At 45.8% G+C, this 16633-nt stretch overlaps 1 protein-coding gene across 3 annotated transcripts in view; it reads right to left on the reverse strand.

Moving 5' to 3' along the window:
- Positions 1-16633, reverse strand: part of LOC146857774 (zinc finger and BTB domain-containing protein 8A-like) — an 81041-nt gene that overhangs the window by 46423 nt on the left and 17985 nt on the right. For all 3 annotated transcript variants that reach the window (XM_085648390.1, XM_085648392.1, XM_085648391.1), the window contains exon 2: positions 12775-12834. The gene's annotated coding sequence lies outside the window, so the exon portion shown is untranslated. The remainder of the gene's footprint in view (positions 1-12774; positions 12835-16633) is intronic.

Below are 16633 nucleotides of genomic sequence, written 5' to 3' on the forward strand. Positions count from 1 at the left end.
AAGTTAACAACTGCCACACTATGTGAAGTAGTGGCATTGCTGGCATTGGTCACCAGGTAGTTCTCACCTGGTATGTACTGTCCAGGGTCCACAAAGCCTGGTGTCACCATAGTGACACTGGCACATGTGTCCCTGTAGGCTTGAGCCACTTTGTCATTAATTAAAGGAGTCTGTCTGTACTTGCCCAGGTTACTGGGGCTCACAGTCAGGGACAAATCAATGTCCCCATCACAGATCAAGACTGCCTGTGTCAGGGTTCTGTCTAAGTCAGAATCTCCTTCAGTTCCCATAGTGATTCCCACTACACCCTTTGTCTGGGGACCAACACTGCTAACAGTAGTACTGGGAGCAGGTGCCTTAGGGGCAACAGTGTTGGGGGCTCCACCCTTTTTGCAATCACTAGTCCAGTGAGTTGTATTTTTGCAATGATTGCACCAGGGTTTCTTTTGACCTTCTTTCTTCTTTTTGGACTGTTGTTGGGACCCACCCTCCTTAGCAGTAGTTTGGGGCCCTGTTGAAGACTTCTGGTCTTTAGATTTCTGATCTCCACCCTTTTGGTCTGTTTTCTTCTGATAACCCCCTTGGCCCTGGTTCTGGTTCTTTTGCTTAACCCTGGTTCTGACCCATTTGTCTGCCTTCTTTCCCAATTCTTGGGGAGAGGTCAGATCAGAGTCAACCAAGTGTTGATGCAGTTGCTGGTTTTGACAGTTATTTAAAATCTGTTCTCTCATCATCAAAATATACAATCCTGTAAAATCAGATACCTTACTTCCCAGCAACCAACCCTCCAAAGCCTTAGTGGCACATTCAACATATTCAGACCAGTCCTGAGTCTGTGTCTTTTGGGTGTCTCTGAACATTAACCTGTACTGTTCAGTGGTTAAGCCTAACCCATCTACCAGAACACTCTTCAGGACTCTGTAGTTTCTGACATCCTCTTCTCTAACAGTGAGGAGTCTGTCTCTGCCTCTTCCTTCAAAGGAGAGCCAGAGGATTGCTGCCCACTGGTCTTCAGGAACCTGCTGTACCTTGCAGGCTCTCTCAAGAGCAGTTATCCATTTGTGGATGTCATCCCCACTTTTGTAGGGGGGCACAACCTTAGACAGGTTCCTATTATCAAAGACCCTATCTTTGTCCTTAGGGACAATGCTGCCACCAGTGGGTATAGACCCACTCTCTCTAGGTTGTCTAGCCTTGTTCCGTTTTTCTTCCATCAGGGCTACTTCTAGCTCCTGCTTCCTGATCCTCAGCTGGGCTTCCTGCATTCTGGCCTCATGTTCCCTCCTCTGAGGGGTGGTCATCCTTTTCCGGGAGTGACCTTGAGAGCCTCTAGAGCCATGAGAAGCATTGGAGTCACCTGAGCGATTCCTTTGCCTCCCAAGCCCTGTGTTAAGTCCACTGGGGAGATCCAATGGGGTAAACCCATTGTCAGTCCCCAATAGCCTTAGTTTAGCTGGGCCAAGTATAACACTTGGCACTGGGCTAGTTCTCCCTTCATCCTCACCACTTTCTGTATCCCCATCACTTTCCTCCTCTGTAGTATGGTGCTCATCTAAGGGATGGCTATTGGAAGGGGGTACCTCTGTAGCATCTTCAGAAGGGGGGCCTCCTGTTCCTGACCCTAAGGGGGCTAACTGGGAAGCTTTCTTGAGTTCTCTCTGATTCTCATCATTCTGTAAGAGTTCTCTGAGCTCAGCAGAGGTAGGGTTCTTGGGCTGTTTAAGGCCTCTAAGAGTTGCCAAATGCCTGAGCTCATTCTGGTTAAGGGTAGCAAAGCTGGATGGTGCCCTCTGGGGGTCACTCTCAACAGAGATGGGTACAGTGGACCCCTCTGCCCCGGCCATTGCTCTTAAGTGTGGGTGGATGTGTTGCAATCTACCTACACTTGGGTTTACCTACTAAACCTATCTAGTAGTTGTAGTCAGGGTGCGCTACTCCCTTTGCTCTACAACAACTAAGTTCAGTAGAACTTATGTATATCTAATCTTGTTTTATATGTACCTACAGGTACCTATGTGATCTTTCAATTGGTAACCAAGAGATTACAATGGTAAAACACAGCAAGCTCAAATCCAACCGCTGCTCACCAATGTGAGAAGTTGGCCTGGTATATGATGCTCACTAGTTAAAGTGATCACCTTGTACCATGCCAAGCAACCCTTATGGTGTGGTTGTAAGTCAACCTTTTCGGACTAGCTGCCCTAGTGGTAGCGTAGGCTAAGCAGTCTTTGAGGCTAAACTCTTGAAACGTGTTAAGCCAGCTGTTTTACCAAATGCAACCCCCTTTTATACCAATGAAAGGACACCACACAGATATATATTCAAAATATATATGTATTTATTTCTCAAAGTAACCCCTAGTCTCTTTATGAGCACAGGAGCACAAATCGTCAAACAAGATTATCACAGAATACACAGAAGTTGCACTTTATATGGATAGGCCCTGGTGGCCACTCGAACCATATACTAAAATAGTGGTATAAGTACCACGAACAGAAAAGGGAAAAGGCCTAGGGCCTCTAGAATCGCTGGGCCTACAAGGAGCTAACTTCAGTTAGTGACCAGGAGGTCCACGGGTGGCGTGTGCAGAGCAAATAGTCACACGCGTGCTCCCATAGGTTTCAATGGGTGCGTAAAAAGGACAAAGTTACTGCAAAGAGGATCTTCCGGATGGACTAGGAACTCAAGATTTGGAACACAGGCACTAGAGATGTAATACTACACTTGGGCACAGGTGTGCCAGCTTTACCTCACCCACGGGAAGCGGGTGCCTAGGCCTCGAAGTGCGTCGGGTTTCTTCTATCTGTTCCGTGGAGCCTGAAGACAAAGATGCTGCAGGCGGTCGGTCCGGGAGAGATGCAGTGGATCCAAGAGTGGATCGGAGATGTTGAAGACCTGTAAGCAGAGGGGACAGTGTTCACAGTCACTAGCCAGTGACCGGCGTGGCACCAGGTGGGTACCAGGCAATGTCGGGTGCAAACAGGAAGAAAGGTGTAGCTTGTCTCTGCAGCCACGTGGTCCCTGGAGGTCGACGACGTCCAGGAGTCGGTTCACGAGCTGTCCCACGCAGGCTCTCGCTGTCGGCGGTGTCGGCGACTTGATCGAAGCAAACAAGCCTTGGCAAAAGCAATTGTTGTAGGAAAAGGAAATAAGCTGATGGTTCTGACCAGCAAGGTCAGAAGGACTGCTCCTTTGGAGGGGAGCAAGGGCCAGTCTGGAGCAACCAGACCAGCGGTGTTTTTCGTAGAGTTCGTCGCCAAGATGGCTACTAGCCAGCGGCCAGCAACCGGTTAGGCGCGTCGAGTGGCAAAATGCAGAAGGGCCCCACGCAGATCGTGGAGATGCTGGAGGGCTCACCTTTGGTGCAGATGCTGCTCGGGTGTTGGGGCTTCTCAGATCCCAAAGCACAACTTGGAGGGAGCCTCGGTTGTTGCACTTGTCAGCTTGTCGTAGTCGTTCCAAGATGGCTGGCTCCACGTGTCTCGGTGCCTCCACGGGTCTCCTCTTTTCAGGGACTGTGGATCGGGCGGTGAGAGGTCTGGAGGTCCAGGTCTTGTCAGTCTCTGGGCTCGGGCTCCGGCGGGAGGCGGCGGCAAAGCAGACGTTGATTCGCTGGATGGTGCTTGCGTTAGCAAGGTGGTCACTCCCTGACCACAGGGGAGATTGGCTTCAGTCCTCTGTGCAGCAGAGCGTCGAAGTTCCCGTCTTCTTCTTAGTGTTAAGTTGATTCCAGGATGTCTGAAGTCTTAGGACACAGCTCCTACCTTTAAGCGGATTCTAGGGGCCGGACTACCTGCTAGGTCCCTCCCTATGGGTGGGACCAGGAAGGGGGGTGGTTACACCCCCAATCCTTTGTCCAGCTCGCCCCAGGCCCGGGACTGGTGTGCCCCAGGACCGGTTTGAACTGGCATATGCACCGAGGCTCCTTGTGAGCCACAGGCATGTCTGGTTTCTTTCAAGCCCTACCTGACCAATACACAAAATCCTGTCTGGGGTGGTGCACGCACCTCCCCTGGCAGGAAACCCTTTGTCCACACCTCCCAAGCTGGAAGGACTCCCAGCAGCAGGAGGGCAGACTTGTGTCTGTGGTGGCAGCATCCATTTTGTGGAGCTGAGGCTATGTCTGATTTTACCAGGGTTTCAGGTACTGTACATGTCGTGTCCCTCTAGAAGGGTGGAATGCTAACCCCGTCGCCAGAATTGGCGAGGGGTTAGTATTCCAATTCGTATGACACCTTACTCGACATGTTTTGATAAAGCCAAACCAAAGATAGCATTTAACCGCGAGGTTCATAATGCACTTAAGAGTATATGGTATGACGATATCTGGAAACAGTAGAAGGAAGTTGTTCCGACCACTGCAGACAGGCTCAGCTCATGCCAGAGCACCATCTCACCTGGAACCAAGCACTCTGCCTTCAGGATTGTTAAGGCCTGCCATAGGAGTGACTTATAGGTTACCAGGTGTCCCATTTAAGGTTAGGTATAGGTATACTACACCTAAGTAAGAGGTGATTACACCAACTTACCCCAGCTGAGTGATCAGCCAGTTGTGTCAGATTGTTAGGCCAAGCCTGGGGTGGCATAATACATGCTTCAGCCCTTGGCAGGCCTTGGGTACACCAATGCCCTGGGTACCTAGTGTACACTGGTACAGGGGCTGACAGGGTGATCCACTTCCAATTGGTTATGCACCTAGGGTGCATAGTTTTAATTTAGTAGAGAGAACAGCAGGCTGGGGGTCTGATTGGCAGGCCCACAGCCTCAATATGTCAAAAACCAGTGAAGCAAAAAGCAAAAATTTGGGGTGACCATAGGATAGCAGACCCTACTCTCCTACAAGGTGCAAAAAAACGAATACAAAGTTGACAAGACACTTTCTAGAGACGAACCACCAAGCAAATGATTTTACCTGGACGGTTTTAGAAAAACCATATATACCGTCCCATGTGAGTGACATATCTCGTTTTCTATTCCTGAGAGAACAGAAATGGGTTTTTAAAATTCATAGTGATGTCACTGGTTTAAACGACGGGATACCATGGTCCTCTCTATGAAATGCTTGATTTACAACATTGTTGCAGTTTACCTAATCCTTACACTGGATCTATATGTATACAGACATATCTTTGCTTGTAACACTACATGACCACCACTATTTTTCTAACAATAAGCCAGTCGTGCGAGTAAGGTCTGCTAATAATAGAGATATTGACGTTACCATCATCTGTCCAATCTCTAAATGATCTTTAAGACTTTCTAAATATACCATGACTCTGATCAGCGATTTTGCTCCACGTGATTTACTGTCAGCACAATAAAGTTAGATGCGAGGGGCAGCACTATTTTCAGAACTACTGGTTCCTGTATATTAGACTCCCCCTTTTAGTCCTTTCTTGATGTCAATACTAAGCGTTGACTTCCTTGACGTGAATAAGGACACGATGTACTTGAGTCACTGTCAGGACAATAAAGTTGGATGCGGAGGGCAGCACAACGTTCAGAACCATTTTTAGAACTACTGGTTCCTGAATGCTAGACGTCATTTTGTTTTTTTTTTTTTGTTTTTTTTTAAAACATGTTTTTTATTGCAACATTTTCAGCAACATAACCATCGGGGCAACCGGCACCCCCTACAATCTCCGGTTATATTCTTCGGTTTAGCAACGCACACAGCCATTCAGCCCACATCCCGGGGGCCGGGCGGCATAGATGGATAGTTAAGCAATGGAACACAACTATCGCCTCACAGCGGTGCTTGGTGCATGCCCCATGGGAGCCTCTGCTTTTCTGTCCCACCAGCTACATTCTTCACCCAACTCAGTGTAGCATTGCCCTCCCACCTCAGGAACTCCCCCCCCTCCCATCCCACCCCCCCCAACTGCTGCTGTTGCGGGCCCCTCCAGTGGTCCCTAACTCTAATTCGTGCCAGCTATCCGGGGTACATCTATTGTCCTCAGCCTCAAGGAACTCCGTTCTCCTCACGCTCCCGTTCCGCCCGCTCGAGCCGGCAATCCTGCAGGGCCTGCTCGATCTGCTCCCATGCCCTTACCCACTCCAGCCCCGCTTCATTGTCCGTCCTAATCGCTTGGCGCCTTCTGACTTCACTCTCACATCCAGACCATTTTAATAACTCGGAGATCCACCGCCCGATCGATGGGCCCTCCCGGGACTTCCAGTGCCACGTAATCTCTCTCTGGGCCAACATAAGCCCCAAGTCTATAAATTTACTCGTCACTTTTGTCTTTGCTGTGTGAGGGAACCAGAGCAGCAGGCACGCCCCCATATCAAACTCGACCTCCCTATCCGTCGCAGCATTCAAGATCTCTCCCACCTCAGCCCAATACGACCCGAGCTTCGGGCACCCCCACAGCATATGCTCTAGTTCAGCTCCCAGTGTGAAGCAGCGCGGGCAAGCAGCCTCCTGCACCTTAAAGTGCCGGCTAATCTTTCCCGGGGTCAAATACGCCCTGTGAACGATGAAGAAGTGCACCTGCTGAAAGCGGGCATTCCCGCTACCCTTCCATGTCCTCCGCATGATGTGGCTCCAGATCGTGTCCGGAATGGGTTTACCTATGCTTTCCTCCCACCGCTCCTTCAGTGCCGCAAGCGGCTCCAACCCCTCCTGCAGCAGTCTAGCCTGTAGGCATGTCACCGCCTTGATCGTGCCCGCCGCCATTGCCACGTACTGGCAGGTTAGCGCCACAGTGGGCTCCTCGAGCCCCTTCCTCCAGTGTTTCTGTATTGCCGCGCTCACCGCCGCGTGCAGGAGATAACTCCCATCTGGGAGGCCAAACTGCTCCTGCAGAGCCCCGAAGGGGGCCAGCGCCCCATCTATATAGAGGTCCCCCAGCTAGACGTCATTTTGTAGTTCTTTTTAACATGGAGCGCTGTTTGTTTCTGACGTGAATGAGCACTCGATGCAGCCCAATAAAGGCCAACATGTTTTTTGTTCTACCTTTTTGTTCTACCTCTATTTTTGATTGCATTTTTTGTTTCTATACGAATAATAACTTTATACATAACTAATGAACTACTGGTTCCTGTTTGTTATACGTCATTGTGTAGTTCTATCATTTACCCTAACCAAGCCCCCCGGAACGATGGGAAGAAGCACGTGTCGACGCTACTCGGTGGTCATTGGCTGTGAGACACGCGTGCGACGTTGCTCGCACACTGACGTCTCAAGCACAAAAAGATCGGTAACGAGAATATGGCTACCTCCCAAACGGCTCAGGCAGACCCAGAGGTACCGACGGAGAGGTGAGCCCATCTCGTAATGTGTGCTTTCTAAATAGATCGAATAATATTGATCTTCTAGTGACTTTGCTATGGTCATCGGCATTGGCTTTGTAAATAGACGCTAAACCAGAAGGTGCATTTTCCCACTCTATGTCACGACAACTGTTGGGAACTGTGTTCGTAGTTTCTGTAGACTATGTAAGCATACTCCGTCTGACCCAAATTATAGGTTTAAGGAAGCTTTATGAGAATTTTTTCTTCGGTCTATATTTGTGAGCAGAGGAAGACTATTTTACATACATAACAATATGTCCATGCTATTTTAATAAAGATTTTCTTGGAAAGATCTTTTTTGGAAAGAATTTTTGAAGAGTGTCGGGACAAAATCCCTATTCTGGATCTAAATGCGATCCGCCAGACAGTAACCATAATAAGAGTCAAATATATAGGAGACTTTATGAAGACCCGTTTATCTATGGTTTACTTAATAGTATTCCCTCTATTTACAGGGTGGGGCCTCCATCAACCTGAGTAACTACCGGGTGAGGTGAGGCTTACTCCTTGTGCAAAACAGGTAAGCACTTGGAGTCATAATAATATTGGCTATCACCAATATATATCAAGAAATTGCTGTACAGCTATATCAAGAGAGCGATATACTCATTACAGACATTGCATTTTTTTATGTTCTTTTTCTTTTCACCATGTATAGGTAATACAAGTATACCTCTTGCACGAAAGGATGCACACCGAAAAGGTTGTATTTACGCACTTGTATATAATTTTTATTTAGACACATACATTGTTGCAGTAGCAATACAAATATGGTTTAAGGTCCTGAAGAAAGCCAACGACCGTTGAGTCGAGAAGGCTGAAACATGTCGACCGTATTGTAGTACAGCCTATATATTAAAAGCTGTCTTTGCCCCAATTTTTATCCTAAGGATTAGTAGGAATATCTTGAATAAACAGTTTTTCTTTCCTCTAACTCCTTTTTTAAAAGAAACTTCACTTTTTTGCACTGCACCCTTTTGATATCATTTTTGATATTTACTATGATTGAGCCAGTGATCTTTGCTGTTCTTTCTCCTTCCTAGCTTTAAGTTTGGTGATCTGTTTGACACCCACACCACAGATAGTACCTCTTTTTGGAGAGGTTTATAGTGGTGGGAAGGTTGGATATCCAGATGATGACACTGACCAATCTCTGGTAATTGATGGAAATCCTTCTAAGTCAAACTGTACTTTAAGGCTTTTCTCTTGCATGTCTTTTGAGTTTCTCTTGAATGACTAGACCACCAGACTCCTTTGGTTTATGAATTATTGGACAGGGGATTGAGTCTGGTTTTGGTCTTTAAATATTCCCTCGGACCCCCTCTACCTAGTATTGTTATAAGATGACAAGACATACCAATAAGATAGCGCAGCCTGTGTGTGCACCTGTTGCAGAAATATCAGGCTTTATAGCTCTCCTCCTGTCTGTGCCCTGTAGAGATATCCCTCAAGTGCAGGTCGAGTACCTGGCACACTCCCTTGTTTACCCTGATGCCCTTGTGCCCAAGGGAACTCCATCACAAACCAACAACATGCAGAGTATAGTACCGGCAAGAATGGGAAAACCGAGCACGAGCCAGCAAAAGAGCTCAGTGAGTGAATGCACACCTGGTGCGGCTGCACTCTAACATAGTGCTTAGACATTGTCAATGTCTATACCACATATTATATGTGTTTGTTGATTACTATAAATCATTGTAAATTCATTACACAATTCAACGTTTTAAAATAGTATAAAAAGTTATTTCAACATTCACAGATGCCTGTCCAATGTTAAGATTTGCCGTTTGTCCGCGAGCGCTATGGGGTGGTAATACTCATAGCAAATAGACAGATAATGTTCCCAGACTTCTATATTAATGCTTAACGGAAAAGTATTCCCTCTGGAAAGGTAACAACGTGCAGTGTGTTACTAAGTGGACTGCTGGACATTTCTACAATCTCCATTCACTCCATCCTCCTAAACGTTGTACTAGAACATTACCCACAGCAATACTTTTTCTCCATCAAACGCTAGCGGGGCAATACAAATACGCCACTGAAAATCTTAAAATTATCTCAAGCTGTAGTTTGGTTTAAATAGGTCCCGTCATTTCTACCCAACTGTTTCTCATGGCACATGGCTGGGCAGGCACAGATAAGGCGTATACTGCAAGGTGTACGGTACCTGTGTGGATAAAGGTACGATGTGCACACACCTGCTATAGAACTCTGGAGACTTTACTCTGTGATAGACCAATACCCCCTCTGAGTGCTAAGCCCCACAGAGGCAGCACTGGCATATTCCGAGTAAAAACCAGGTACAACCTTTTCAGGTTACTTTGTAGTGACCCTGGGGCACCCCATTTTAAACAACCTGTAATATTATCTTGAAATTATGCATGTTAATTGTGACAGCACATCTTTATTGTAAGACTATGTATCTTGGGTTACATGGGTTGGGGTATTTTGCAGACGGCTGTTACACGTTATAGAACATTGTGAAACCTTCTGACTGGGAGAACTCAATCTTTCCGGGTTGAAAAGCAAAGAGGGTGGAGTGGGGGGGAGGTCGAATAAATGTCAGGAGGAGTGTTCACACTTCCCTAATCACGGGCAGGAATTTCCCTTTAGTAAGCTCAATTACTCAGTGAGTTAATGCAAATGCAGCAGCAATCTATGCACAACAAGAAGATCACTCATACAAATGATTCCCATCTGTCCTCTTAATTAATGGAGACTACAGAAATCGATGACAGCCTCTTCCTTTGGGTTCTGTGCCATCGTTGCAGAAGCTGTTTCAGAAGGACTCAGGCAAATTAATCCCTCTAAGACTCTGCGTTTGCCAGGTCTTAATACTCAACTGCATGTGTTTTTTTTACAGCAAACTATCCCCAAAACGCTTGTGGCAAATCATGATGTGCAATTTGAAGAAAAACTAGTGCATCTTTACATTTCCACGGCAATCAAGGGCGCAGGATTTTCTGCAAGGTCTTTGTGCTTGGGACCATCAGCAGTAGGTGCTATATACATTACCTAATGTTCCACTGTTAATGGAAGTGTTTTTTTGTTGTTGTCAGTGCACACGGTATGCAGTTCTACGGTGCTTGGCTAATGTGATGAGGAGGCTCTTGTTAGGAGGAGTGGTACATCTATATGCTTCAATCTCAAATGTACAAAAAGGACTACACAAGATAGGCCATTATTTATTTTTGAGACCATTACACAGCCACCTAGGAGGAAGGGATGGAATGGGGCATCACATGATGTCGTTTGTGCGGTGTGTCAGTGCATGGTGTACTCAAGGTGTTTGTTTGTGTCCCCCCTCACAGGCTTATCCCGGCTCTTCATGGAATTAACACAGGGGAGCCTGAAGCATGGGGGTAGGTCACAGGTCACTATGTCAGAGTGAAAAACGAAAACTCCATGGGAGTGCTTATAGTTGTTTGTTCAGCTGCCTAGCTAATATTGGAATTCTAGATCTTTCTAACAGAAGCATCAACAAACTTAATTTTGGCAGACAGCCTCTGACTCTATGCTAGGCCTAGAGAGCGTTTTGAGCTCTCCTAATCCCAGATGTCCAAGGTGTGACCCAGACAAGGAAAGCAGAGGGGCTACCAAGACACTCTTGCCTTCCACCCCAATAATTCCTGTCTCTCCTCTCCTATATTTACAATCTTTCCAACTCTTTTCCCTTTACTCTTGGGGTGTGCTGCTGCGCTCGCTATAACTTTTCTAGGGGAATGAAGCTTGATATGCTGCTACCTGTGCTACACATTTTTTTATTCTGAATATGACACAGTTGCACATCTATTGCATCTCTTCATGGCAGTGACGCCTACACTGCTGCTGCCATTATTATGCCCGTTTGTGCTTGAGAGAATACTGTACGGCTGCTCCATGCCTGTAACGTGTTCCTTGTGTGAGAGAAGAAGGTGTAGATGTTGTCCTGTGTGGACTATAACATAACCACACCACACCTGCTCAGGAGTGTACAAGGGAAGATTTGATGCACATTCAAACATCAGTCTATTTTAGGAGAATGCAAACAACTGCTATTATTATCCCATAAAAAGTACAGCGGTCATGCTTCTAGTTTCAGGAACTGTCCAATTAAAAATTACCGCTCTGATCAGAAGTGATATAACTGCCTCATTAAAGGCGTAGCAGCCCTGATAATAAGAAGGGATAGTGCCCTGTTGAGCCGCTGCGTTCCTGCCAGGTGTTTCTGCTGCCCCAATTAACAGTTCAACAGGTTTGCCACATTGCATGTGAGTATTTTTGCTGGACAGCTATGAGTCTGCCACAGGATGGAGATCATCCTCCGGTGCTAAATGGTTCATATCAGTGGACTTCGCAAGACACATACAGAGTATGTGACAATTACCAGTCAACTCTCAACCTCCAGAAACTACTGCTGTAGATAATACAATCTGTCACATGTAAACATGTTATTAAATGGGTGCAGTGCACAATCGCACAGCTCCACGCGCGCTGTAAAAAGTAGCCAGTACAACATTGTTGCATACAAAGCTACATCAGCATGCACTGAACATTTGCGCTTGCATTTGAAATATAGTGCACAGTATGACGCACTGACCGCAGTATAGGTTCTTTGTATGTCAACCAGTCTAAGGGATTTAGGGAGCAGGTGGGGCAAGTGGATCTCGGGAGATGTATATTTCTTTATTACTTTGTCCCTTGGGGAAGTAGGTTTAAAAAATGAATTCAATTCAACACTCTTGTGCCAGCAATTGCGAACTAATACAGTTAAGAGATTGTTAATCTGCTGTATTGACTAGTGATTAATATAAAAAAGAAAATATTTTAAGATTACAGCGCCATTATTGACATGCTTTCTGAAGACACATGGGTTGGTGCTAACTGAACCTCATAAAATATAACTACGTTACAGGAAAAGCCATGTGAATAAGAGATAACCGAGATAAATTCAAGAACTATAATCACTACGCCTCAGGTTAAATTTATCCGAGAGCTCAATACTGCGGCACAATGAAGAACTGACAAACTATCATGCAAACTGAAAGTGATCACATCTCAGTGTCGATCACTGAATAAAAGCCAAGTACCAGTTCAGGTGGATTAACGAGAAAGACATTGAAATACCCCAATGATAGAAAAATCAAATGGAATTAAATACCAAATGCATTTTTAAATACCTACAAGAACAAAAACTTCAAAATAAGTACTGAGTCTGTTCAAGCGAAATTGACATTTGAAATGTATCATGAAGGGAGGACAATGAAATTGAAAGCATTATACAAATGTCTTGATGATTCCCAGGAGCGTAGAATAGAAATCAGAAGCATAAACCAATGTAGTATTTAAAGGAGCAAAAAATAGTTCACATAGAATGTGCCACAAGTTCTATCAGAGGGAATACAGAGACTCCGATTTTGTAATTTTTGGGCAAGGAAATATAATATACAAATGATTGATCAGGCAAGAAAAAAAGAGTGGTATATTAGAAGCACTTACCTGAATGCCAGGTATCATCTATCAATGATGGACGGAAATTGGCAGAGGTAAATCCAATTTCTGCATTAAGAGAAGATAGATGGGCTGTGTTATATAAAGGCTTACTTCTTCAAAAATATAATGAAACGTTGATCAACAGTAATTCAAACAAGACCTAACCTTGCATTTGATGCCAATATCAACGGAAATCCAAATAAAACATTTATCCAACCTATATAATTCCTATGTGTTAGGACCAGACAGGGTTTCGAATGCTGTCATAAAACCTAGTCTAGATTAGAATGAAAGGAAACAATGTCATCTTCTTAATAACAGCGACACATACCTAGAACATGGATGGAAATAAAATAAGTCACTTTCCTGTAACTGTAGTTCTCCAGTATTGGAATCTTTCATAGATTCACATGCTTGAATCATTCCCTGTTGTCAAGATGGAGATCCCACAGTACCTTAGAAAAGCAATGCGATGATAGGTATAGACTACAAAGGCCCTAGGCGGTACAAAAGGGGGTGGTGATGGACGGAGCATCAGAACCAATCAAACACTCACACCCAGTCAACAGATCAGGGTTTGATCCATCACCGTTCTTTAGCCCACTCTGCCACCCCAGTTCAGACATGGCCATATGCAAATCAGTCTGACCCTGTGCCTCATTGGAACAGTCCAGCCCGAACTGCCAAACCATGCCTTCCCTGGACCGGAAACAAGCTTCCTAGGACCGGTTTCTGGCATTTCAGCCGTCTTCAGCCAGGCTTGCTTGAATCCAGTGGCAAAGTGAGCAAGGGATTCTGATGCTCCGTCCATCACCACCCACTTTTGTACCGCTTTGTTCGCCATAAGTTGGCAGGGTATGCTCAAATGTGAGTCCCTTGCTCACTTTGCCACTGGATTCAAGCAAGCCTGGCTGAAGACGGCTGAAATGCCAGAAACCGGTCCTAGGAAGCTTGTTTCCGGTCCACGGAAGGCATGGCTTGGCAGTGCGGGCTGGACTGTTCCCATGAGGCACAGGGTCAGACTGATTTGCATATGGCCATGTCTGAACTGGGGTGGCAGAGTGGGCTAAAGAACGGTGATGGATCAAACCCAGATCTGTTGACTGGGTGTGTGCGTTTGATTGGTTCTGATGCTCCGTCCATCACCACCCCCTTTTGTACCGCTTTGTTCGCCATAAGTTGGCAGGGTATGCTCAGATGCGAGTCCCTTGCTCACTTTGCCACTGGATTCAAGCAAGCCTGGCTGAAGACGGCTGAAATGCCAAAAAACGGTCCTAGGAAGCTTGTTTCCGGTCCAGGGAAGGCTTGGCTTGGCAGTTCGGGCTGGACTGTTCCCATGAGGCACAGGGTCAGACTGATTTGCATATGGCTATGTCTGAACTGGAGTGGCAGAGTAGGCTAAAGAACGGTGATGGATCAAACCCAGATCTGTTGACTGGGTGTGAGTGTTTGATTGGTTCTGATGCTCCGTCCATCACCACCCTCTTTTGTACTACAAAGGCCATAGGCCCTTCAGTTTAGTAACGTGTCATGGTCATTTACAAAAAAAGAATCCAAACCTAAGGTTCAATCAGTCAGGTTGCCCCACCTTCTGGAACACTTGTGTGAGAACTTCTAGTCTCTCAGATTTTAGAGCAGGAGGGTAAATAAGCACCCACTGAGAGGAGGGTGGGTTGTATGTGAATCTATGAAAGATTCCAAAACTGGAGAACTACAGTTACAGGTAAGTAACTTATTTTCTAACCCCAGTATTGGATCTTTCACAGATTCAAATGCTTTTATCAGATTAAATAGCAGTTGAAAAGCAATTTTGTCTTACACAATTCATACTATATGCATGTAGGAAAATAAACAGACATTCATATCTATGTATAGAGATGGAGATAAAATACCATTTCAGAAATGCCTATAACTTTCAATGTGCATAACAGTAAAGAGGATGGCGGGAAGAAGTAGATAGTTCACCCTTCACTGGAAAAGATGTCTTAATACCGCTTGGCCCACTGCCGCATCACTGAGAACTGCCAATTCCAAGAAGTATAGCTGCGTAAAGGAGTGTCTATTCTTCAAGATAGCTGCTCTGCAAATCTCGTGAAGTGACACACTGGCAAACAGTGCCTTTGTAATAGACATAGTTCTTGCAGATTGGGCACGCACCAATGTGCGTAAAGGCCTGCCTGCTTTCTGGTGAAAGAAGTGAATGGCGCTGGATATCCATATAGCAATGCTCTGCTTTAAAATAGGATACCCTAGACTTGGAGCGCTACACGCTACAAATAGTTGATTGAATTTGCGATAGCTCTTTGATTTGTACAAGTAGATCTTTGAGCATCTTTTGACGTCTAAAGAGGGAAGTGCCCTTTCAGCTGGCGTCTTAGGATCTGGAAAAGGTTTTTCAGAATTACAGGTTAATTGAGGTGAAAGTCTGAAGGGACTTTAGGAATTAACTTAGGATTTATGAGAAGTATCTCTCTATCGTTCCTAAATTGGAGGATAGGCTCCTGAATGGTGAGAGCCTGTATCTTGCTGACTCTTCTGACTAAGGTTAAGGTCAGCACGAGAGCTACCTTCCAGGAAAGAAACTGGCTATCTGCCCTGTGGATTTGTTCAAAAAGATATTTTACGAGTTGTGAATTTACAATATTGAGTTGCCAGAGTGGAGGAGGAGGTCTTACCGGTGGGTAGACCCTGAATAATCTCTTGAGGAATTGTTTCACAAGTCTGAAAGACCATAATGACGGTGAGGTGCATGATCGCCTGAATCGGGAGATGGCTGCTAAATGGACTTTAACGGATGCATGAGCCAGTCCGATTGCACCAAATGCAGAAGATACAGAAGGGCTTCTTCAGGTGAAGAGGAAAGTGGATACATTTTAGCAGTTTGGCATCGTATGCAAAATCTTTTCCACTTGAGGCGATAGTTTTTATTTGTACTGTCTGTGCGAGATGTCCCTGCAGTCTGGTGGGATGTTTAAGTGTGCACATTTGTTGAACTCAGGAGCCAGCCTGACAAGTGAAGTGACTTGGGATCCAGGTGCAACACTTGGCCCCGGTTCATTGTCGGACGAGATGGTTATCAGCTTCAACTGGATGTGGCTCTTCTCTGAAAGGAGTAGTGGCTCCGTAAACCAATGATATGAGATTGAACTTGCATGCTTCAGCCTTCATTTTCATGAAGACTCTTGGGAGGACAGGAATCGGAGGGAAGACGTAAGCAAGGATTCCGAACCATGCGATCAAAAATGCATTCCCCCACAACCACGGATGAGGACGCCAGCTTGAGAAGAACTGGCATTTCTGGTTCTGGGGGGTAGCGAAGAGATCCGGATTCTGATTGCCCCACTGGAGAAAGATGTTGTTGAGGATCCTCTGATCTATTTCCCACTTGTGACAAGAGGTCCTCACTCTGCTGGGAGTGTCTGCTATGGTATTTTGCTTTCTGGGGACATGTTGCCCTTGTAGATGTACTTTGTGATGGATTGATCACTCCGAGATGCTTTGTGCTTCCTGGGACAGCAAGTGACATCTTGTACCCCCCTCTTTGTTGATGTAGTGCATTGTGGTCGTATATTCCGTGTGGATGAGCACTGCAGAATTTTTGATTCTGGGAAGGAAAGCCTACAAGGCTAGGTGTACTGCCTTGAGTTGCAGAAGACTGATGTGGAAATGTAGATGAGACGTTTGCCACTCACCGCTGACTTGTAGATCTTGAAGACAAGCTCCTCAACCCTCTAGGGAAGTGCCATAGGTGATGACTAAAGGAGAAGCTATATTTAGTAAAGACAGGCCAATTGACAGGTGCGCTTGCTGCGCCCACAGGATAAGGCATTGATCATGGTTGGAGTGACTTGGATGAGGTTTTCAA

The sequence above is a fragment of the Triturus cristatus genome, chromosome 3_2 (assembly GCF_964204655.1).
Source record: "Triturus cristatus chromosome 3_2, aTriCri1.1, whole genome shotgun sequence".
Taxonomy (NCBI): domain Eukaryota; kingdom Metazoa; phylum Chordata; class Amphibia; order Caudata; family Salamandridae; genus Triturus; species Triturus cristatus.